Here is a 26,085-nt window from a genome sequence, read left to right on the forward strand (position 1 = left end):
TATTCATATATAAAACAAAGGACTTCTAATTTCAGTCAAGATAAAGTCTGAGACTGAATCTCTACTCCCACCTGAAACAACCAAAAAAAAAAAATAGAACAGAAAACTAGTAAGTAAAAATAGTAAAATAATAAAACAGTAAAATAGCAAAAAAGCAGTAAAAATAGTAAGGCTTTTCCACTATTTTCACTATAAACAGAATGGTATTTAAGTGTTAACTGTGATAACTTAAATATTTGTATTTTAAATTCTAAATCAACCCCTAAAATAGCAAAGAATTACAGAATCATAAAAAATACAATTAATCCAAATGAAAGCAGAAAAAGAGGAAAATGAAACAAAGAACACACGGGCATATAGAAGATAAACAGCAAGAGAAAAGATCTAAACTTAACCATATCAATAATCACATCAAATGGAAATGATCTAAAGTCTTCATTAAATGGCAGAGATTGTAAATTAGAGAAAAAAAGGAAGATGCAACTATTTGCACCTTACAAGAAATTCACTTTAAATATATAAACAAAAATTCGTTAAAAAGTAAATGGATGAAAAAAAGATATGCCTTGCCAACACTAACCAAAAGAAAGTTGATTAGTTATATTAATTTTGGCATCATCTTCAAGTAATGTGTTTTGCTAGTTTTTAATGGGATGGAATGAGATACTACTTTTTTTTTTTTTTTTTTTTTTTTTTTTGAGACAGAGTTTTCCTCTTGTTGCCCAGACTGGAGCGTAATGGCACAATCTCCACTCACTGCAACCTCTGCCTCCCGGTCAAGGGATTCTCCTGTATAAGCCTCCAGAGTAGCTGGGATTACAGGTGTGCGCCACCATGCTCAGCTAATGTTTGTATTTTTAGCAGAGACGGGGTTTTACCAAGTTGGCCAGGCTGGTCTCGAACTCCCGATGTCAGATGATCCACCCACCTCGGCCTCCCAAAGTGCTGCTGGGATTACAGGCGTGAGCCACCTCACCTAGCCAGAATGAGCTACTTCTATAGGCCCAGAAGTTTCATGGAAATCAGAAGGTTTTTTTTTGCTTTGTTTTGTTTTTGAGACAGAGTCTCACTCTGTCGCCCAGGCTGGAGTACAATGACATGAACTCTGCTCACTGCAACCTCTGCCTCCTAGGTTTAAGCAGCCTCCCAAGTAGCTGGGATTATAGGCACCCGCCACCACTCCTGGCTAATTTTTGTATTTTCAGTAGAGATGAGGTTTCATCATGTTGGCCAGGCTGGTCTCAAACTCCTGACCTCAAGTGATCCACCCGCCTCGGCCTCCCAAAGTGCTGGGATTACAGATGTGAGCCACTGTGCACAGCCAGAAATTGGAAGTTTTAAGTTGCAGGTACTTTGACTCAAATGTCCCCAGCCCAAATTCAGCATTCCATGCCTTCTCAGCCGAGATTCTTACCTTGAATGGCAGAATTGCTGGCCTTGGGAACTCAAATTCTCTGCTGTCAGGAAGCCCAGTTCAGGTCCTGATATTCAGCACCCTCCTTTCTTTAGCTTTGAGAAATTAGAATTTATTTATATCTTACTACTGAGGTCCTATGGCTTTCACAGATAAGTCACTGATCAATCACCCTCAGCCTTTTGTTGTCTTTCTCCACTGTATCAAGGACACTCAGCAAGAGACATTCAGTTCCACAGACCTTATGATTACTATTTCCCCAAAACCTGTTAAATACTGGAAAATATTGAATCTTGTAGTTTATTTCCTTCCACCAGCATCTGATCTTGGTTTACTACCAATAGAAGTTTGAATAACTGGACTGCTATATCATGCCACAGGCTATTTACATTCCACATACCACCAGTAATAGTGGCCTTATTGTCAGTTGCCTTGCACATAACTGTCTCCAGGATCTCATTTAAGAGTACAACCGTCATTTAGAATTTGCTGATACCAACTGTCCTAGGTCAAGTTTCCCAGGAAACAGACTCTGAGATTAAGGTTTTCAAGTGGTTTATTAAGAAATACTTTCAAAATAAAATCCAAGAGCAGTGATGGGAAAGATAGAGTACTGGACAAAATGAAAACTTGAACTGTGATGGAGTTGTGACAGAGACCTCGGTTGATACCATGGGGTTCTCTGTAGTTGGAATGTACCAAATAAAAGCAAGAGGGCCAAACCCTTATGCCCCACATTGGCCTGCCTTTGGATAGGATGTTCCTGAAAAGGAGACATACTCTTGGGCAAGAAGACTTGCCTTAGGTGAAAGTAATTCCTTGGTAGGCACTCAGCTGTGAGCTGTCAATAAAATAGAAAATAATGTAAACATGTGTACTATAAATCTTAATTCAATTTTTAAAATAACAGCTAAGTGAATGAGTGTTTTGATGTTAAATGTAGCAAATGCCAGGGAAAAGGGGAAGACCAGGCAAGAAATCTGGGTAGCACACCATAAATCTACCACAAAAAGCAACATGAAATGAAAGGGGGAAAAAACATAGTTAATTTTTTTTTCTCATCTTAGTGTTCCATGAGGTAGATTATAAGAAAAAGTTCCACTATTAACTCATTTACTTGGGGGAAGGGAGACGATAAGGAAAAAACAGTTCAGTGGGAATTTTGGGCACCTTTTCCAAAAGAGTCTTAAAAAATAGATCTCCTTCACTTACAGTTGTCAAATAGTCACACACATATTATAGATGCACAGTCCTTTTACTTCTTCAGGTTGACAGATGGACACATCAATCTATCAGGGATGGAAAGGAAAAGGCCAAGGGAATAATGAATCTAGCTGTTACTCATTTTCAAAACAAACAAGACGATTTGCCAAGTGCTAATCTGCTTAATTTTCATCATGAGCTCAACTCTTCTATTTCATTCTCATGGGACCCATCTACATTGGAGAATTTGTCTACTTAATGCAACAATGATCAATCAAAGTCCATTTTTATGTAGACCAAAAAAAAAAGTCCAAGTTTTTCCAGAGAATCTCATGTGGGATAAGTATTACTGGACCACAACTTTCTTCTGCCTCCCCTTAATTCAAATGCTGTTATAAAGAAGTTCTCTTTTAGAGTTAATATGAGAAAGAGCTATCCAAAAGCGAAGAGTTAATATGAGACAGACCTATCTCAAAGCAAAGCAATGTCCAAACACCAAATGTATCCGTTTCATTTTCCTGACTAAAACTAGTTTTACTTCAAATGTATTTCAAACACGATTCATCAAGAACTCACCTTATACATTCTCACATAGTACCTGACACAGTCATAAGAAGCCATCCCCATACGACTATCACAGTTTCCAACTACACCTCCAAAGTAAATTTTAACAAAGTACATGCTATGAAACCCACGTCAATGGAGCACCACATTTTGAAAAAGACTAAAAACAGAAACAATATCTGCCTTTATAGTCCAAATAATTATTGTAGAACTCTGATTCTTGGGTTCCTAACATCAGAGTGGTGAGATAACTAAAACACTCATAGATGAAAGATTATGCACCCTCTTGGCCGATATTTCAAGGCTGTTTTCAGTATAGCAAATGAATGCCTGCATTTGCTGCCTTATTTTACAAGAATTAAAATTGGTGACAAAAACACATTTAACAACTACTTTTAAACATATTTTAATGACAATAAGTAACTGGTTAGATATATACTTTGTGTGCGACAATCTAAAATTTCATTTTGTATTTTAGTTGGATACTTTATCAGCTAATCTAAATATTTTGCATTATACAGAAATCTCAAACATTGAGAAACTATGGTTAATTAAATTATCTGATTAGCTAAATATTAAGGCAGAAAATCTTTTAATGCAACAATTTCTGAATACACTCAATAGATACATAGCATAATTTAATTTTTCTTAGTGGCTCAGGATCTTATAAGGCCTCAAGAATACTTTGATCAGCAATAATATTATACTGTAAATGTAGATGGTCAACATTATGTTGTTTTGTGGATATAAAGGAGTAGGCTTATATATTTTTTATCTTCTAAAAAGAAGACAGAGAAATGATTTTGAGTATTCCATTAAATCTATGTAATACATATTGATAAAGAACATGTACAAGCCCAGCCAATCAAAGGCATTAAAGTTACCAAGAGAAGCACCCATCTGTTATCTAAAATGACAAGAGCTTGTCGCAAATATTCATAATATCATGAACTAGAAGGTAAAGGTAAAATTACTGGCAATAGCATAGTCATGCTGGTTCTATTTTTCCCAGCCACAGAATATTCTGTAGACTGTGATAATAACTGTAAACAGCTGTTAGAGCTTTAAAAACAACAACAACAACAACAAAAATTTGAACTAAAAGGTCTACATTATCTTTCTCTTCCCAGTATTTATGCTTTCCAATAGTGAGGCCATTTAGTATAAGAAGTTTATATTAAACCACTCACCTCTCTATTCATTTTTAATCCAGAACTAGCTAGGAAATGTCAGATTCCATTCATATTTATCCCATATATAGTTCTTAGTTCCTTACCCCATTTATGTTTCCTAGTCCCTTGTCTAGCCATCTGTTTTATCTAATAACTGTTTCTATCTCCCTAACAGAGCATTCAGCAAAGATGGCAGGGACTAACGTAGAAAAGTAAGTCATTGGCGTGAATTTCTCAAAAGAGAGCTCTGTGTGACATGGGAGTGAGAATATATGCAATTGTTCATGGAACTATTTTTTAAAATTCTAAAATTTGTGGGAACCACAAAAGACCCCAAATAGCCAAAGCAATCTTCAACAAAAAGAACAAAACTGGAGGCATCATTTCAAAATCTACCACAAATCTATAGTAACCAAAATAGCCTGGTATTTGCATACAAACAGACACACAAACCGATGGAATAAAATAGCCCAGAAATAAATCCAAATGTGAAGGATCAATTGATTTTCAACAAAGATGTCAAGAACACACAATGGGAAAAGAACAGTCTATTCAATAAATGGTACTGGGTAAACTGCATATACACATGAAAAACAATGAAATTAGACTTTCTTCTCACACCATACACAAAAATTGACTCAAAATGATTAAAGAATTAAATGTGAGATCCAAAACTGTAGAACTGCTAGAAGAAAACATAGCAAAAAAAAGCTCCATGGCACTGGTTGAGGCATGATTTTTGAATACGATCTCAAATGCACAGTCAACAAAAGGAAAAATAGACAAACGGTATTATATAGAACTAACAAACTTCTGCACAGGCAATGAAACAATCAACAAAACGAAGCGCTCACATAAAGAGTGGGAGAATACATTTGCAAACCATACATATCATAAGGAGTTAATATCCAAAATATATAAGGACTTCAAACAACTCAATAGTGAGAAAGCAACCTGATTTTTTTTAATGAGCAAAAGGCATGAATACAAATTTCTCAAAAGAAGACAAACTAATAGCCAACAGGTATAGGAAAAAAAAAATGTTCAACATCACTAATTGCCAGGGAAAAAGCAAATTAAAACCACATAAGATACCACCTCACACCTGTTAGAATGGCTATTATCAAAAAGACAAAAGATTCTGAATATTAGCTCTTTGTCAGATGCATAGACTGCAAAAATTTTCTCCCATTCTGTAGGTTGCCTATTCACTCTGATGAGAGTTTCTTTTGCTGTGCAGAAGCTCTTTAGTTTAATTAGATCCCATTTGTCAAACAAATTTACAAGAAAAAAAAAAAAAAACATCAAAAAATGGGCAAAGGATATGAACAGACACTTCACCAGAGAATAAATTTATGTAGCCAATAGACATATGAAAAAAATGCTCATCATCACTGGTCATTATAGAAATACAAATCAAAATCACAATGAGATACCATCTCATGCCAATTAGAATGGTGATCATTAAAAAGTCAGGAAACAACAGATGCTAGAGAAGTTGTGGGAAAATAGGAGAACTTTTACACTGTTGGTGGGAGTGTAAATTAGTTCAACCATTATGGAAGACAGTGTGGCAATCCCTCAAGGATCTAGAACTAGAAATACCATTTGACCCAGCCATCCCATTACTGGGCATATACCCAAAGGATTATAAATCATTCTATGATAAAGACACATGTACACGTATGTTTAGTGTGGCACTATTCACAATAGCAAAGACTTGGAACCAACCCAAATGTTGATCAATGATAGACTGGATTAAGAAAATGTGGCACATATACACCATGGAATACTATGCAGCCATAAAAAAAGGATGAGTTCATGTCCTTTGCAGGGACATGGATGAGCTGGAAACCATCATTCTCAGCAAACTGTCACAAGGACAGAAAAGCAAAAGCTGCATGTTCTCACTCATAAGTGGAAGTTGAACAATGAGAACACATGGACACAGGGAGGGGAACGTGGCACACCAGGGCCTGTCAGGGGGTAGGGGACTGGGGGAAGGATAACATTAGGAGAAATACCTAAAGTAGGTGACAGGTTGATGGGTGCAGCAAACCACCATGGTACGTGTATACCTATGTAACAAAACTGCACGTTCTGCACAGGTAACCCAGAACTCAAAGTATAATAAAAAATAATAATAAAAAGACAAAAGATAACAAGAGTTGGCAAAAATGCAGAAAAAAGCAAATCTTTGCACATTGTTGATGGGAATGTAAATTAGTATAGCCATTGTAAAAAAACAGTACAGAGATTCCAGAAAAAATTACAAATAAAACTACCATATAAATGTGCCATAAATCACACTGCTGGGTATATATCCAAAGAATATAAAATCAGAATGTCAAAATTACATCTGCACTACCATGTTCATTGCAGCACTATTAACAATAGCCAAGATATGAAATCAACCTAAGTGTCCATCAGCGGATGAGTGGATAAAGAAAATGTAGTGTGCATACACAATGGAATACTATACAGCCTTAAAAACAATGAAGAAATTCCTGCCATTTGCAACAGCCTGAATGAACTTAAGAGGACATTACATTCCATTAAATAAGGCAGGACCAAAGAGACAAATACCACATGATCTCATTTACATATGAAATCTAAAACCATAGAACTCACAAAAGCAGAGAGTAAAGTGATGGGTATCAAAAATTGGTGGAGTGGCAGTGTGGGTTGGGGTCAGGCAGAGTTGTCCACAGGACATCAAATTTCAATTAGACAGGAAGAATAAATTAGAGGGATCCATCATACATCATGACAGCTCTAGCTAATAATATATTTTATACTTAAAAATTGCTGAGAGAGTACATTTTAAGTATCCTCACTGCAAAAAAAATAAAAAATAAAAAAATAATGATAAGTATGTGAGATAATGTATTTGGTAAATAGCTGGATTTAGCCATTCCTCAATGCATGCATATATCAAAAAATCATGTTTTCCCTCATAACTATATACAATTTAACTTCTGAATTAAATGAGTGATTTTTAAAAAATAATTGTTGTGGTAATATATGACAAATGTTGCTATTAGTAAAATATTAAACATTTTTTTAAAAATATGTGAAGTCTAATAAGTCAGGTTTGGATGTAATGAAGTTAACTCATAGGAATTGACTTGACTGGGTTTCTTAAGTATGAAACCCACAAGAACATCACCCTCTTCCAAAGACCTTTTCCACTAACTCCACCAAACAAAACAAACATAGTCTTTCTCTTTTCCAGAGTCCATTTCTTATGTAGCAGCCAGATTTCTCCCTACACTATTCACAACTCTCCCACCCCAATTTTATTTGATCATTTTATTCTCTGAGCCAGTAATCAGTAAGATTCTAATTACTTTTCATCCTGTTTTGAGGCATGCATTCATCCATTAATCTTCAGTAATGTCACTTAGGAAAGTTCTTTTATATTTCATACATCCTAGAGCTCATTTTGAAATTCTTGGCTATTTGCATACATGATTCTTGAGCTGGTTGCTAAAATGTTGGGAGACACAGTGGACAAGATAGAGAAGTACATATTCATATCTGATCCCACTTTCCCCTACTCTGGGTTAAGCAGTAAGCTTATGAATTGTTCACTGAAACTGATAGATAAAGATTCCTTCAGTAGTATGTGCCCAAAATAATTTCTCACACACACACACATACACACACACACACACACACACACAAATTGTTTAACAGTTGTAGGTGGTTAATATTTGTATTAGTTTGGCTTAACTTTAAACGTATGAAATAAATATTTTATATATATATTTTATATATATATTAAATGTATAATATATATTATATATATAAATATTTTATATACATATATATATATATCCTTCCCCAAAGCAAGATGAAGTACAATAGGCAATTAAAGTATGCTCTTGGTTTGGGGCACTCAACTTTGAATTTTCACAGTCTTGTAAATTTGCTGTGCTGAGAATCTTTTTCTTCCTGTTTAACATTCAGGACAAAAGCAATGTACATGTCTATAGGCCTATTTGTCAAGAAATAAAAGTAATAAATGAGAGACACATTTGAATAACAAGAGTGAACTAGACATGAGAAAATAGAACAGGCCTAGGCAGCTTCAATTCTCCATCTTAAAATTACTCACCATTGCTGAGAATAATAGAATATCAAAAGAAGAAATTCAAAACTCAAATTAATTCCTATCCTCCCAGGAGAAGCTGCCTGCCTGATTCTGATCTGTCTTTCATGCGTTGTTCTCACTCAAACTTACAATTTCAAGGGCTAGAGTGTCATTCCAATATGCAAAGAGGCACTGGCATTAATAAGAGTTATATTTAGAAATCCTTCTACTGTGAGATAGAATATAATATTAAACTTGTGAATTTTAAGGTCATGACAAGGACACACTGACTAGCTAAAGTTTCAAAATTATGTAAATTAGCTCCTTTGGTAATCACAGGCTCTACAATTGTTCTGTCCAAATTAAAAGGGACAAGTTTGTTCATTCTTCCTGCAAATAAGGACCATCAGGATGGGCACGTTATATTCTGGTAATAAACCATCCCAAAATCTCAAAGACACTTTTACAAACAAAGGTCTGTTTCTTTCTCATCCCACATGGCCACGATTTTACTCTTGGTACCAGCTGACAGAGCAGCCACCATCCTAAATATTGCTGATCATTATGACAATGGGAAAAAATAGTCTAAGAGTGCGTTGCATGAGTAATTAACTATTTCTGTCTAGAAGTGACTGTCACTTCTCTCACAACTCATTGGCTGAAACAAACCATGTGACCCCACACAATCGTAATGGGACAAGGAAGTACAATCTCTCCAGGTATCCAACGGAAAATAAGATGACAACCAGAGCAGTAAACACAACAACAACAACGGGCTTCTTTTCTCTCTAGCTTTCAGTTCGCATCCATCACTGAGAAACACAGGGGGAAATCAGACGGAGGCAGAAGAGTGGAGGCCCCACTCCCTTTAGGATGGTGTTGCTGCTGGCTAGCTGCATGCCCCAGCTAGGGTTCAAAGTCCTGTCAGGAAGCCCACACCACATCCATTTCCTGTTTTCCAGAATAGTAGTCAAACCCTCTCTAGTTCCTTCAGGTCTAACAATAACTTCCTAATGTTTCTAGTCCCAGGGTACTGAAGTATCCCCTGTGGTTTTCCTAATTGTTGTGGACTGAATTGTGTCCTCTTGGCATTCCTGTGTTGAAGCCCTACCCCCACAGTGTGATGGTATCAGGAAATGGCGCCTTTGGGGGATAATTAGGTTTAGAAAAGGTCTTGAGGGTAGGATCTTCATTAGGGAATTAGTGCCCCTAAAAGAAGAAACACCAGATCTCTCTCTCTCTCTCCCTCTCTCTTCTCTCTTCTTTCTCCTCTCTTCTCTTTCTCTCTCTCTTCTCTCTTCTTTCTCCTCTTCTCTTTCTCTCTCTCTCTCCCCCCCTTTTTTTCTCTCTCAACTCTGTCTCTTGACTCTCTCTTTCTCTCATTCTCCCTGTCTCCCCCCATTTCTCTTCTTGCTGTTTGAGAATATAGTAAGAAGGCAGCCATCTGCAAGTCAGAAGGTGGCCCTCATTAAGAATCTAGCCATGCTGGCACCCTGACCTCAGAGTTCCAACTTCCAGAACTGCGAGAAATAAATTTCTTTTGTTTAAGCCACCCAGTCTTTGGCATTTTCTTATGGCAGCCTGGCAGACTAAGACATTGATCCCACCCATACTCTTAGAATAATCCCTTTATTAAACTCTTCTCAAATTACCTAATATGAATATGCCATCTCTTTCCTGCTGAGATCCTTACTAATGCAATACGTATTTTTAATTTTCCGTTGTTTGCACCTATAATTTATCTCAAACTTGTAATTTCCTATATACATGACAGCTTAATTATGACTTAGAAAATTAGAACAAACTTCCGTTTAAAAGGGAGAAATGTTTAAGTAAATGTACCATTTATGTTTTATTCAAGGCATTGTAAAGTGGAAGGCACAATACAGCATAATCATTCAGGGAACAGAACTTGGGGTCAGGCAGACCTGGAGTTTAGTCGCATCTCTGCACATTGTAGCAAAGTTATTTGGCCATGTTACTTAACTTCTCTAACGCTCTTACTCCTTACCTGTCAAATAAGAATTATCATTCCTTATAACCAAGTTACAGAGTTGTAATGGCCTAAAACCTGGAACAAAGAAAAGCTATTACTATTACTCACTTACCAAAAATGCTTTTTTGGTATTGCTATTTTTTGTGATATTGCTATTACTGGAAGCTTCTCGAAACCTGAGCATATCTATGAGTGCCAATTCTCACAACCATCACAGTCTATGGGACTTTTACATTAACGGGAATAGAGAAGCACCCATCACCAAGATCTAAAAGCAACATGAGCCAAGGCCAGGAGGCATCCTGCATTTGCCTACAGAACATTATCTTCCATAGCAAAGCTAATCAAAGCTTTATTATCTTTAATGAAGTTCTCATATTAAATGCAGGACACTTGATATAATTTATCTTAATCAGTTTTTAATGCTTAGAGGAAGTTGTCTGACAAATTATTTGTTCTGCCTGCACATTCTCTCTTTATCATTTTTCTTGCCTGCCACTACATTAAACATAGACATGACCTACAGAGCGGGGTGAAAAAAACTAACAAGCATTAAGCCCCTACTTCAGCAACTAACAGGAGACTTACTCACACAAGACATCACTTAATTTTTCTTTAGCAACACAGATTTTTCCATGGCTCAGTCAATAAGTATCTCACAGGAAAGTCAAACCGGGCTCTGGAGCCTCCATCTATTAGGAGCCTTTGCAATAGGTAAAAAAACTTCTCGGCAGGCACACTAAATGGTGAAAGGTCTGAAAACCAACAACTGTGGTCAGGCAATCAGAAATTTCTGCTTCCTAAATCCCGTGCCCAAAAATAATTTCTAATAAATTGCTACTTACAAATGACCTTGAAAGTACCTAATCAACCCGTAATTGCAAGATGAAAGTGTCAGGAAAATGAGTTATATAACCTTAATCAACTTCCTTCACCTCTTTAGTTTTAGACTCCTCATTAAAATGGGGGAAATAATAGTACAAAGGGCAAGGGCTGCTGAAAAGAATGAAATAAAATAAGGCATGCAAAGTAGAGCACCTGATACAGAAGAAAATAATAACCGTTAGGTATTTTATTATTGTGATATTTGATATCCTTTCTAGCTATGAAATATTAGGATCCACTGCCATTTAGAAAATTTGATCCATCTTGCAATAGAAAGAGGTTATTCTTGTCATACAACTACTCAGAGTTTAAGGCTTTCCTCTGATCATCTGCATCCCGAAAAGGTTTGACACTTTCCAGTTGTCAAGGCCATCCCAGACAGGTGAAGATGACTAGCTTGTTAAAATTCCGTATCAATAAGCCAAACAGATTTTTCTGATTTCTGGTTCATTGCAGTATGGAATATAATAGAAATAAGATGGTGTCAACTTGATTGGATGGAAGGATGCCTAGATAGCTGGTAAAGTATTGTTTCTGGGTATGTCTGGGAGGGTGTTGCCAGAGGAGACTGACATTTGAGTCAGCGGACTGGGAGAGACAGACCCACCCTCAATGTGGGTGGGCACCATCCAATTGGCTGCCAGTGAGGCAAGAACAAAGTATGCAGAAGAAGGTGGAGGAAGCTGACTTGCTGGGTCTCCTGGCTTTCATCTTTCTTCTGTGTACACGCTTTTTGTCCATTCCTCCTGCCCTTAGACATCAGACTCCAGGTTCTTTGGCCTTTGGGCTCTTGGATGTATACCAGTGGTTTGCGAGAGGCTCTTGGGTCTTCTGCCAACAGACCGAAGGCTGCACTGTTGGCTTCCCTACTTTTGAGGCACTTTGACTCCGACCAAGCCACTACTGGCTTCTTTCTTCCTCGGCTTGCAGATGGCCTATCATGGGGCTTCATCTTGTGATCATGTGAGCCAATTCTCCTTAATAAACTCCCTTTCACATATGTCCTGTTAGTTCTGTCCCTCTGGAGAACCCTAATACATAAGGTGACCTTTACCTTAGGTGGCCTTGAAAGCCCCAGGAGACCAGGTTTTAAATATTAAACCTCAAATATCTACTAATTTCTTTCAAGGGTTCACTTTAACTGTGAATTTATCCTCTTAAAAAAAGAAAAAGGAAAAAGGAAACAAGAAAAGAAGTTCTTATTTATGTTTCAAGGTTTCTTAGTTTTCTGATAGGTATTTCTTTTATAAATCCTTTTACAACTCAAAGTATGCTTTTAAAATGGGGAGGGAGCATTATTCAAATGTCCTTTTCATCATTATCAATTCACCTACAAATATCCTACCATACAAGGCAATATTTCTAAAGGGCATCCATGCCAGAGAGCTGGTCATCACTACTGGGGGAGCTAGTCAAAAGGAAGGTATGTTCATGGAGTCAAACATTTCACAGGCCATTGTTTTTTTCCCAGTCAGGGCCCAAAATGTAAGAAACAAAGCAAATGGAACTCTAGCCCTTTGAAATGTTTTTCTGTTTAGTTGATTTCCTTGGAAAGAAGAGAGAGGTCTTACAGCAGAAATAGCCATTTTTACTCAGAAATTGTTGCCATATTAGCTTAAGAGAGTGAAGCGTATCATATAACAGTGCAATTCATCCCAATTTGGCATGCCACTCCAGATACTCCACTTCTATACTGATGTCCAAAGCTGGGTGAAATTTGAGTTTTCTTTTTTTTTTGGCGGCGGGGGGACAGACTCACTGCACCTCCGACTCCCTGGTTGAAGTGATTCTCCTGCCTCAGCCTACCGAGTAGCTGGGATTACAGGCACGCATCACCATGCCCAGCTAAGTTTTGTATTTTTAGTAGAGATGGGGTTTCACCATGTTGGCCAGGCTGGTCTCAATCTCCTGGCCTCGTGATCCACCCGCCTCAGCCTCCCAAAGTGCTGGGATTATAGACATGAGCCACCACACCCGGCCAATTTGAGCTTTCTTATAGGATTAGATTTTTTTTTTTTTAAGATTTAATACTGATTATTTTTCCAGAATAAATTTTCATAAAACAATCTCACTATTATGGCATGGGCAGATGCCTCCTCCCTTGTATCCATCCTCATCTAGAGCTGACAATCAGAGAATCCACAAAGTAGTCACTGACTACCTACCAAAGACTATAAAATAAAAGGGCCCATAAAGTGTACTTTAAAACACCTTCAAAAACTCCTGAATACAAATTGTTCTACAAGGTGACTTTCTTGAACTCTTCAAAAGTGAATGTCATGAAAACCAAAAACAGACATACACCAAAAAAATAAAGCAAGCAAGAAAGCAAGAACGTAAGCAAGAAAAAAAGAAAGAAGAAAGATTGAGGCACAGCCATTATAATGGCTAAATTTTTTAAAAAACGTACCTTACCAAGTATGTTGGCAAGAAGGAACTGGAACTCTCTCCACTGCTGGTAAAAATGTAAAATGCTACAACCACTTTGGAAAACAGCTTTGCAGTTTCTTAAAATGTTAAACATATACCTACTATATGATTCAGCCATTCCAATCTAGAAATAGACTCAAGACAAAAAAAAGCAAATGTCTATACAAAGACATGCCCACAAATAGTCACAGCAACTTTATTTGGTAAAGCCAAATCATGGAAACAACCCAGATGGGTATCAGCAGGTAAACGGATAAACACATTGTGATATATCCACAAGATGAAATGCTGTGCAGCAACAAAACGATGAACTATTGACACATGCAAAACATGGAGGAATCTCAAAATAGTTACACTGAGGAAAAGAAGCCAGACACAAAATAGTACATACTGTATGATTCCCTTTACATGAAAATCTACAAAATTCAAATTATCTCTAGTGACAGAAAGATCAGTGGTTGACGGAGGATGAAGGAGAAAAGTAAAGTGAGGGCAACGGAGAAAGTTTACAAAGGGGAACCAAGAAGCTTTGGGGGTGACATATACATTCATTGCCTTGATTGTGATGATAGTTTCACGATGTATCCATGTCTAAACTTCTCAAAGTATACACTTAAAAATATGCAGTTTTACGTCAACTATACCTCATTTTAACATGTAAAAAAAGATGGAGGGACTTCTTTAGATTAAAAGAGGTTAAAATTCATCCAAACATGTGAACATTGGACCCTTCTTTTAGAAAAATCACATAAGATAATTGCAGGACAATTGAAGAAACTTACATATGAATTGCATAAGTGATATGGTACTTGGGTTATTTCTTCTAAGATGTAACAACAGTGCTGTGGGGAAGGTTTTTCCTTTTTATTCTGTTATAGCAGCCCAAATTGACTAAGACATCATTCCTATTTTGCAGACAAAAAATTAACACAAAGATTAACTAGCTTGCTCAGAGTTATATAGGATAATTGGAAGAGCAAGTACTTATACCAGGGCAGTGTGAGTCTAGAGCTGGTACTCAAGTCTGAGCTCCCAATGTCTCTGAAGGCCAGGCAAGAAAATAATGAGCAGCTGGCACCTATGACAAGCTGGTATATTCAATTCCTGCTCCTCAGCCAATATTGTCACGTGTTTGGACTATTCAAAAAAAAAAGGCCAGAAATTTGAATTTAAAGGCAAAATTTCTTGGTTGCTTTTGTTTGATTATTTGTTTACATTGGAGAAATTTCATTTTTTAAATATAGTACTGATAAGAAGTAGACATTTTGAAAGAGAAATTCTGCCCATAAGCCACCAATTTTTAATCTGTATCAAAACTATTAAAGCCCTTTTGCACTGCTGCATTAAGAGATATATAGAGAATTTCCAAGAAATTCTATCTTTATGGAATCCATGATGCAAGCCAAAAGTTAAAATATCTACCCCTATCCAGGAGCCCCTGTTCAATGATATTTCTGAAATTAGAAACTTCTATCATGCCAAAACACCAGATGGGTAACAGGTTTTGTGGAATGCACAAGCAGTACACACAGAACTTTGAGCATTCTTTCTCTCTCCACCATTTCACCAGGTCGCTGTGTCTATAGTACACAGAGGGGACACAGAACACAGACAAGACAATGTTAACAAGGGAATCCTTCTCTAACTTCTGTCCCCAACCAACCTCACCTTGTCAACTTTCAAGAAGAAAAGGCAGATATGACAAAGATAATAGCATCCACTTCCTCTACTCAGTGCCACCAACAGACGCTACAAATGCTGATAGCACCATACTTCATTTAGTTCCCTGCACAGGATTGGGGGTTTCTGAGAATCTCATTGTTGGCATACTCTTGCTCTGCTGTTTTCTCTTGAGGACCGCTTCCCTTTCTTCACCTCATCATTGGGCTCAGGTCCTCCCTAATGGGTTTTCGTTCTAAGCCTAAGGAAAAGGGAAAGGGGGGAGTAAAAGAGCAGAAAAATTCCCCTGCATGACACACGTAATCCTCTACAAGGTAACATTTCTGTGCCGGCAACCCCAGAGGCAGGTGTAACAAGTTAGTGCCAAGGAGAAATCAAGGTCATAATAATAGCACTATTTAAGCACTTATTATGTACTAGGTGTTAGATAAGATACTCTCTAAACATCATCCCTAGAGCTCTAAGGAAAACTCTTAGGGCCATCTCAAAGATGGAGAAACTGAGACTCAGAATAAGTTTACCTGTCTCAGTCTAGGGTTCACCTTTTATAAATGCCATACCAGGGACTCCAATCCAGACCTCATGAGCTTTTTCCATCATAACGCTCTGCCTCTAGGAGCAAAGATTTATGATGAAGAAGAAAGAATGGGGTTAGAAAAATAACTAAAACAAATTCAAAAACAGAAAAGCACACCTCCCTATTGTAATCTTCAGCCACCAGCTCTCCAAGACTAGAGCTTTTTTTCTCACCATCTCACCATCAGAATTACGTTGGGGAGCTCATTTAAAATACCAATTCCTGGGTCCTACTCTAGAGTTAATGAATCCACATCTCTAGGGTGGGGAACCAGGGATGTGCATTTTTAATTGCAACGCCACAGTGGATTTTAATCAGTGATTCTTCAACTGACCACTGAATTTGATGATTCAGAAAAGGAGGAAGGTAGAGTCTAACAATCTCTACCAGCTATTCAAAGATAAAAAAGAAACTTTAAAGTAATAACCTATGAAGGAGTTTTTGCTGCCAGACACACAATTTTTAATTTTTTTCAGGCAAACAGTTATTACCAACAAACATCTCAAGGAAATCTAGTCCATTTATTTTACTTGTTTTGACATCTGCAGATAATGACAAGCTACAGGGAAAAGTGGGTTTCAGGACTGCAGCAATTAGTTAATTTGTGACTGATTATTAAAAAATAATATATGTAGCTCTGTGTTTCTCCAGAGGTGAGAGTTACAAATTATGTTTGTTTCCATTGCCACTGCCACTGCTGATGTTATTGTTTTTAAAGAATTGCAGCCTCCATATGTTTGTGAATATTAATAGTTTGAGGTTTTTCCGGTTGCCATAGCCACCTCAGTTCCCTTCTGCCGGCAGGACATGGTGCACTGGCAGTCAGAATTGTGAAGGAATCCACGTATGTAAATGTAAGCTGGGAAGAAGCTCAAGCTGGAAACAGCCTCTTTCCTTCCCACAATTCCCAATTTTAATCGCTAGTGACCAAAATGCACATGCTTCCAGCCCACCAGCCATCTCAAACCCAGCATAGTTATCCTCACACATCTATCCTCCATACCCCTGGTAACCAATCCTTCACTGTGCTTTTTTGAACCTTTATACACACATTTTGACTCAGTCCTTCCGGCAATACTTCCTCTACCTTCTCTCCTACACTGAAACATGGCTCTTCCCTGATTGTGATGATACTGAACTCCTAAGTGTATGCAGATCCTGGTGATCATTTTCTTTTGTAACCCATCCCTCACCCCACCATCCCATTATCTCAAAAACTACAGGTAGGTGGGCACCAGCCTCAATGTTTGTGATTCCTCCATTGTTTGACCATTCCCATTCAGGGACTCCTCCTTTTATTAACCTCCTCCATCTAATTTTGCCATGCCTCTCTGATCTCAATCTTTGTCTTCTAAACTCTGTGGGACCCCCCAGGCTTTCCTATGGGTCCCATCTCCTATCACCCCCTTAAGGAACTACACAGAGATGAGATGCCAGCCTCAGCTACTTTACCTCCTCTACTCTAAAGCTATTGATTCAGCTGCATCTCTTGTTCATTTAAGTTCTAACTACAGGCCAGATCAAATGCTTCCACCATAGTGATAAGTTTTCTACATTTTTAAGTTGACTGACATTGTCTCTGGATCAACAAAGCATGTGAAGCTGTAGAATACAGTGCTTCGGAATGTGGTCGTTGGATTGAACTGTGCAGGTAAAGTCCTGGCTTTATGCCACTTTGTGCCACTGTGGTTCAGGACAAGTGATCTAACCTTAAGACTTCAGTTTCCTTACCTCTAAAATGATAACAGTAATAACATCAATTTCACAGAATCATTATGAAGATGGAAGAGATAACTTCTGGGTATAATTCAGACTAGTTGAACAAAAGAGAAAACATAACTCAGACTAGCATAAGCAACAAAAGTGTATTACTGGCCCACTAATCTCAAAGTCCAGAGAAAAGAGAGTCTTCAGGCTGGGTTTGATTTCAGTGACTAAGCCACAGATTCAAGAACTGTTTTCTTTTTTTCTCCCTCTGTTCAGCCTTCTGTGGAGTCAGCAGGCTTGCTTTCCCTCACAGGTACAAGGAGCTTCTTCATCCAAAGCAAAGAAATGAACAAAATGATCACTTCAAAAAGTTCTCCCAAAATAGTGAGAGAGCTTTTCCAGTCATTCTCAGAAAACCTCTCATGGCCTGTAGTCCAGATGTGAATGGCTCTTCCCATTCACATGAGAAATATCTCTTCCCATTCACATTCACAAAGTCCCATTCTTGAACCATTGCCTGGGGCAAGGGCATTCCTTGCACTGATTGGCTGAGACCTGCTCACCCTAGCACAGAGAAAGGGATTACAAATCTTGGAAAGCATCTTTCCATCTATAAGCTGCACAGTAGGTTATAAGACAAGGAAAAAGGGCCAGTTGGATGTTGGGAGGAGAGGATGACATAATATTCACAATGGACGGTCAAGTCCTTCACTAATGATGGGAAATTAGTAAACACCCTGCTAAAATCAGCAGTGATTACTACATCATTTTTACCTTTGATGACTACTTCTCATTCTTCTTTATATTATCACTTACTGTCAAACACCGCGTATTCTCATTCATAAGTGGTAGCTGAACAATGAGAACACATAGACACAGGAAGGGGAACATCACACACCAGGGCCTGTCATGGGGTGGGGGAGCTAGGGGAGGGATAGCATTAGGAGAAACACCTAATGTAGATGACGGGTTGATGGGTGCAGCAAACCACCATGGCATGTATATACCTCTGTAACAAATCTGCACATTCTGTACATATATCCCAGAACTTACAGTATAATTTTTAAAAAGTTAAAAAAAAGATTGCTCTCCATACCCTGTGCAATGATTACTGATCTTTTCACCACTAACATACACTAACATGAACTTTTTACCACTAATGTACACACCCCAAATTCTGTACCTAGCAGTGTCCATACAAGAAACCTACCTTCAATACATGCTTGTTGGATAAATGAACAGACTGTAAAAGTGATCCTATCCAATGTCAAAGTCTCTTTCTGGCAAGAATTACAGGTCACTCTCGATTGTTTTATGCTCTTCAGTACAGAAAAATGTAATACATTTTAAAAAGTCTTTTTATACAAAATAATATTACTAACGCATCACTGATTACACAGGCACAGAGAGCAAGTATATCTTTGGTATTTTCTGTCTATTCAGTAAACGCTTATCCTTTACTACAATTACATGCAATTTCTTCTTTTGTAGCTTTCTTTCACTATTATTTCGGAGGTACATGATTCCATTTGACCAGACTAAATGCACTACGAAGAATAACATGAGACATATAATTTGTTTTGGTCAGTGTACCCTCATAATAAAAGCTAAAAGATCTTCAAATGAATAAATTCTAAGACCCCATAATTTTCAAAACCACAAATTATCAGAAAATCTCCAATATTATACAGTGTAAAATGATAAAATATTTACATAGGAAAAGACTTCCCTGTTAAGATTAATCTTTGAAATGTCTCATTTTCCATAAAAAATATTTAATCATCTTATACCAATATAAAGACATATATTCCTTATTCTGCCCAATTTTTTAAATAAATGACATTACTTCTAAACAATTTTATTTAATGCTTTTGAAAAGTAGATGATATTAGCAATTCTGCAATAATTTAACTAGCTAAGGCATTGCTGTAATTGTTAGATAGATGTGGTAAATGGCTCTATATGGGAGTTATTTCTTGTTTTTAATTCCTGGTATTTCTTTTAAAGCCTGCATGATTCTAGACTTTTTTAAAATATAATATTAAACTTGGAAATGTCTTTGAGAGAAGAAAAGTGCATGTGGGAGACTACAAAACAGACTGGCCATCTCAGAGTAAAATGAGAGAAAATGTGGATGCTCTGTCTTTTAACGGAAAGCTGTAGCAGTGCAGAACTTTTGCTTCTTGTCTGTAGAGACCATGCAGTGAATTTTAAGAGTAGAAGCTGACGAAATAGTAAAACAAGAAATGTTTAGAGAATATAAACTAGTCAGACCATCTGAACTTCATGAAAAAAGCAATACATTTTAAAAGCATAATAATAGCACATGTGCCCAATCTAGGTAACACTACATATAGAAAGCTATATTATACATTATACATCTAATAATCCATATGCATGACCAGTCACATTTTTATTTCACATGTCTCCTAAAATTGCCACTTGGGTTTATCTCTAGCCACAAGCTTTTCACTATCCAATACAAACCAAAGTCTCAGAAAATAATGAAACAAGATGAAGGAGAGCTCATGCAGTGGACAATAGTATATCCCCACAGAATTTGATGCCTGATCCAACTCAATGAAGTAGATATTGTTACCTGAGGCCAAGATGTTAAATAATTTTGTTCTATGCTTCTGAGTATTGGGAATCGGGTCCCAGAGACACTGACGGCATTGTAATGTGAGATCTAACCAATAAATCTCTTTCCCAAAGCAAAATCCAGCAGAGAACGTGGGCACCATTGATCTCACACAGCCAACTAAATAGCCAAAAGGTTGAGCAATGTAAGTTATTCTATTACCTCTGTTGAATTTGGGTGATGAGTCACTCGGGTGAAGCTTTTGATATTTCCTCAGTGATCAGACTGCTTGATGGTACAGCCAAAATTCATTTAAATCCATATTCCTTGCAGCCTCCACTCTGGCTTCTTTAGCGACCCTAAGAACAAAAACAGAGATGCAACCAGTACAATAGAAGGGCCTTCTTGATAATGATTACAAAACCACTTATTTCCAGGAGATGCACATGCAAATAGGCTTACAAAGAGATGCTCAATCTCACTCATTTTTCAAGAATAATAAATTAAGGCAAAAATTAAATGCTATTTTTACCTTAAAATTTAAACAATATGAGAATTTGAGAAAAAATGTCTCACATATGGGAGGATACATTGATGCACTCTTGTTGTTGAATCTAAATTTTAAACATGCATACATTTTGAAACAGTAATTCCCATTTTTATAAATTTAACCCTAGATAAGTGTTCAGAGATGCATACAGATGATATTACAGTGTTGAATAAGGAAGTAGCTAAATTAATTATAGTAAATCCATGCAGTGGAATGTCATGAGGATCTAGAAAGAATGAGGTAAATCTATATATATTGATATGGAAATTATCCCAATGTATTGCAAAATGAAGAAAAATAGTTTGAATAGCAATAGCTCTCACATGATTTCCATTTGCATGCTATGATTCTCACTTGTGAAAAGAGTATATACATATTTTTTTCCTTATGTACATAGAAATTTCTGGAAGTATAAAATAGCAATAAGTCTGTGAAGTGGAACACTAAGGTAGCAGGGGCAGGGGTGAAGTCAATGTGGATACAATAGGACCTTAACTTCCCACCTATTCTTTCTTTATTTGACAAAAAATGTTTACAAGAGAAGGACAGGAGATTCTCATCTCTCTTATCTTGCCTGTGTGAAGGTGAAATTGGATGGTAAGTGTCCAGTATAAAGAGCCTGTCAGACACCAGGAACACAGTGAATACTGGGTCCCCTATTAAAACATGACCGAGTGTGCACAAACATACACACACACACACAACCCACTCTCTTCCACCAGCTTCTAAAACCTGGTATCATCGTATATGCCTTCCATCACAGAATGTCTCCATTTCTTCAAGGTATTCTTATTTCAAAGGAGGAATGGAGAGACGGACTAGGACGAGAGTTAATTTGGCCATTGTTGTCACTCGATAGCTAGCTTATATTTTTCAAAAGAGAAAGAATCTTGTGTTTTATTTTACATTTCTAAAACAGAGAGAAATAAAATCTTCCTAGGTGCTATCTGTGACTTAGGCAAATGCTGCATCCTGCTCCCCTCTTCAGTCAATCTTGAGAGAACAACTGGGGTGGGAACATTTAAAATATACCTCTGCTGTGATTGAAAACTGCAAGAATAATGAAACTTTAAGCATAATAATGTTGAAAAAACACACAGTGAATTGTGGGGATTCTGACAGTCAGTGAGATTTACAACTCCTTTTCTCTCTCCCAAATCACAGAAACGACAACAAAAAAACTACCTTCGGTCAGTGGTCTCCAAAACAGATGTCGCTCTCACACACCAGCAATAAAGAAATTCTGAGCAAGCAGTCACAAAGTCACATACATCACACCATTTTACTAATATTAACCAATATAAAAATAGAAATTAAAACATGACATTTAAAACACATAGAAAATCAAATTTCTAGTATTTTTCTCCCACATCCAATGGGTTCCTGTTCCAAATGACTCATTAAGAAGTAACTATCGTGCGGTCTCTTACACAATTATAAAAGTTACACCCCTAAAATATTACAACTTAATCTATTCAACCAGGCAAAACTTTTGAGACAACTTTTACTGCTAAAATGCCTCCTTAGAGAGCATAGCGACACAAAATTAATTTGAGGAAATTAATTATTATTCTTTCAATTTGGAGGGGTTGGATACTATTGTGAGTGTTCTCTGGATGCTAAGCATTGTCAAGAGCCTTAAAACAGTTGACTTTTAATTTTTCCAACCACTCTGGATAGTTAACCTTATTCCCATCCTACAGTTACAGAAACTGAGGATTAAAGCAGCCCAGCATTAACTAGTTACAAACTGGTAAGATATCATATCAGAATCTTACTTTGACTGATTCCAAATCCAAACACTTAATCAGTCTATTTACTGCTTAGAAAAGGAAAACATTAGGTGTAAAAAAATGTGTAATGTGGTTACAGAATCTGAAATTATGAAATATTATGTAGTCAAAAAGATAAGCAGTTTGAGAGCTGAGTCTTCTCTCATTCCATATCTGTGAGCTTTATCACTTAAAGAAAGATTTTTCTGTAGCTAACAATAAAATAGGACCCCACCTGTATTTATCACCAGGTACACTATACCTTAAGAACTTTGGTAGGAAAGGTTTGCAAGTTTGTCCAACCTGCAGCCTGTGGGCTGCATGTGACCCAGGACAGCTTTGAATGCAACCCAATACAAATTGGTAAACTTTCTTAAAACATTGTAAGATTGTTTGTGATTGTTAATGTTAGCGGATTTTATGTGTGGCCAAAGACAATTCTTCTTCCAATGTGGCCCAGGGAAGCAAAAGATTGGACACCCTTGGTTTAGGAAAAACATTTTCCACAAATTTAAAGTTGTCTCTTTATAACTTTCTATTACTTTATTTAAAGTGAAAATAAAACCCACATAGATTTTTTTAAAATTAAATCTGTGCATATGATTTGTGTGAGAATTCTTTTTTAAATAATTTACTCTGTAGCACTGGTTCTCAATGGGGGAAGATTTTGGCTTCCAAGGACATTTGGCAATGTCTTGAGACAGTTTTGGCTGTCACCACCAGGGTAGGGATGCTTCTGACATCTAGTGCGTAGAGGCCAGGGATGTTGCTAAACGCTCTGCAGTGCACAGGATGGTCCTCTACAACAAATAATTATCCATCCCCAAATGCCAATAAACATCCTTCCCCAATAGTGCCAGGTTGAGAAACCTCACTCTAAGGAAATAATCAATGATATTGTCAAAAATAACTATCCAGATGTGTTCATCATAGCACTATTTGTGATTGTTTAATAATGAGATGTTAAACACAGCACATTTATTCATTAGAACACTGTAGCCATTTAAAATTACGTTGGCCGGGCACAGTGGCTCATGCCTGTAATCCCAGCACTTTGTGAGGCCTAGCTGAGCAGATCACAAGGTCAAGAGATCGAGACTATCCTGGCCAACATGGTGAAACCCTGTCTCTACTAAAACTACCAAAAATTAGCTGGGCATGGTGGCACATGCCTGTAGTCCCAGCTACTCAGGAGGCTGAGACAGGAGAATCACTTGAACACGGAAGGCAGAGGTTGCAGTGAGCCAAGGTAGTGCCACTGCAATCCTGCCTGGGTGACAAAGCGAGACATCATCTCAAAAAAAATAAAATAAAATGATGTTGCAGAAGAATATTTAACAACATGAAGAAATGTACATGAATTTACATGTCCTAAATTAGTATGTTTGGTATGGTTATAGTATTGTAAAAGTATATATATACTTACATACAGCATGGAAAATATTTTGAAAGAATATTGACCAAAATATTAATAATGTCTGTTGCTGACAGGAGATCCTATAAAATAATATCCATGACCAATGTCATTAAAAATATTGACACACTTATCCTGAGGAGGAAAAGCACAGTGGATCTAAGCTATCATCTCAAAATCAAAGTCTTCTCAACATATGACATTTTGTAACCTCTCTTTTCAGAACGTGTCAGTGGAAGAGTTTTATTTCCTGACATCAAGTTCCTTAATGATAGAAGAGGGGAGCAGCAGGTGTTTCTCACCAGGTGCCTTCGTGATGGAAGCAGATAGAGTTCACTGGAATATTTTTGTTCAGAGCCAAAATAGCACCTACTATTCTCATGCCTTGTCTTTAAAAGGCTTCATTGTTACACTATGATTCAAAAGTAAAATTACTCTCTTGCACCCACTCCAAGAACAGTATGATCATGACACTCTGCAAACTTAATAAATGTTTGAAACATCATGAACATCACATATCCCCATATCAGAATGTTGTATGAGTAGGAGGCATTATGATATCATCTGCTGTGCAGCCTCTTAACTTCCTATTGCAATTCAGAAATATTATTGCTGTCCCTCCAGAAACACATCCTTTATTTGAGTGACCAATAGCCTCATTGTGAATAAGCCAAAAAATAAAATAAAATGAAATGGCAATAAGTCTTCACAAATACTACAATGTTTATATAAACCAAAAAAAAAAAAAAAAACTGATAAGAGAAAGTTTGCTCACCAATATACTTGAACTTCTTATCTGCACCAGCCAGAGAAAGGAAACAGGAAGAGGTGAAGGATAAAGGGAGAGAGGAAAAGAGGACTATCTATTATTTACAAATGAGCAAAGATTATATAAATTAAAATGTCCTTGCTTATATTCATGTAAAAGAGGTCCAAATAGCTTACAGTTACCCATGGTACAAAGACCATTTCTTCTACTCTGAAATATTAAATAAGAACAATAATTTCTTAGCGGCTCCAGAAAAGAGAAAGTACTTTTGTTATAGTTGTTCATCCATTACATTACTTATTATGTAAAATCATTGAAAGCACATTAACTCTCTGACTCAAAATCATAAAATAATCACATGTACATGCCTTTATTTCCTTCCTAAAATCTGAGGGAAATACCAAAACACACATTTTTTTAAACACTATCAAACTCTGGAAAATAGAAAATCATTTCATCAGTGAGCCAAACTTTGAAGAAATTTCTGAAAAGCAGAGAGCAAACAGAAAAAGATTGACAGAAGAGTCCAAGTAAGAGAGACAATCAAAGAGAAACAAAAGAGAGGGGCACTGCAGAGCCACTTTTCCCAGTGGTGATACAACAAAACTCCAAGGTTAGAGTTAACAAGAACTAGAAGGAGCAGCAGGACACAAAGCAGCCCTCAGGGTAATTAACGAGTGGGCCAGTTTCCAGCCAACATCCATGTGTACAGACAGGCTGATTTTAACATGCATACCAGATAGAACACAGTGAAAAACAGTTCTCTAAACCTAGGCTGTCCAATATGGTAACACACGAGTGGCTAGTGGTTTCCATATTGGACAGAACAGCCACAGAACATTTCTATTATAGCAGAAAATTTGATTACATGCCACTACTCTAAACAAAGTGGGAGATCTGATGATAGTAGCAAGCGTAGAGAAGGACACACAGGAGAGGAATTGAAAAAGGATTTTTCCTGTCCTAATCATAGGGCCTAGAAATGAAGCAGAAATGAGCTAAGTGCAGACATACAGAGGGGAAAAGGCCGCTCTGTGCAAAACTGAAATGAATTTTTTTTTCCTCTTCAAGTAAAAGGCAGCAAGAATTACAGTAGTTAAGAGGATGGCCTCTGGAGCCTGAATGACTAGTGGTATTCATATTTATAGTTATACAGCCTTAACACATTAAATGCATAAGGTAGAACAAGTGAATTAAAGCCCTTGGTACATGTCTTCTTATCTGTTATATCAAATAATAGTCTCCACCTCACAGAATTATGAGAGTATTAGTTAA

The 26,085-nt window shown here is 37.1% G+C and overlaps 1 non-coding gene across 1 annotated transcript in view; it reads right to left on the reverse strand.

Annotated features, from left to right (window-relative positions):
- Positions 1-1,228: 1,228 nt before the first annotated feature.
- Positions 1,229-26,085, reverse strand: part of LOC101008265 — a 76,621-nt gene continuing 51,764 nt past the window's right edge. Inside the window, exons 3-4 of the transcript XR_004183886.1 lie at positions 20,528-20,664; positions 1,229-2,703 (exon numbers count right to left, since the gene is read on the reverse strand). This is a non-coding gene — a transcript (uncharacterized LOC101008265). The remainder of the gene's footprint in view (positions 2,704-20,527; positions 20,665-26,085) is intronic.

This window comes from Papio anubis, chromosome 5 (assembly GCF_008728515.1).
Source record: "Papio anubis isolate 15944 chromosome 5, Panubis1.0, whole genome shotgun sequence".
Taxonomy (NCBI): Eukaryota; Metazoa; Chordata; class Mammalia; order Primates; family Cercopithecidae; genus Papio; species Papio anubis.